Source organism: Brassica oleracea, chromosome C8 (assembly GCF_000695525.1).
Source record: "Brassica oleracea var. oleracea cultivar TO1000 chromosome C8, BOL, whole genome shotgun sequence".
NCBI lineage: Eukaryota > Viridiplantae > Streptophyta > Magnoliopsida > Brassicales > Brassicaceae > Brassica > Brassica oleracea.
In genome coordinates, this window is record NC_027755.1 from 15,621,263 (window position 1) to 15,621,625 (window position 363).

Here is a 363-nt window from a genome sequence, read left to right on the forward strand (position 1 = left end):
ACGACGATGCTGCTTGTGTGCTAAGAAAAATGTGTTTAGACGCAAAGACTCCTCATTTTTCATCGACTCCGCCACCCACTTTGCCTTGGAAGTATTATATGCTACTTGATGAATCGACTCTGCCACCCACTTTACCTTGGAAGTATTATAGAAAGATCAATAATGTTTTATTTATTACTTTTAATATTTATAAACTATAAAATACAATGAACGAAATTTTATATAAGATAATTAAAATAGTTTTATACTCTACTTGATGAATTATGTTCGAATATAATTATCTAATAACTATTTTAAATATTACAAAATCCAAAAATGTTTATTAATATTATTTTTAAATTATTTATCGTTGTTTAAAGAATA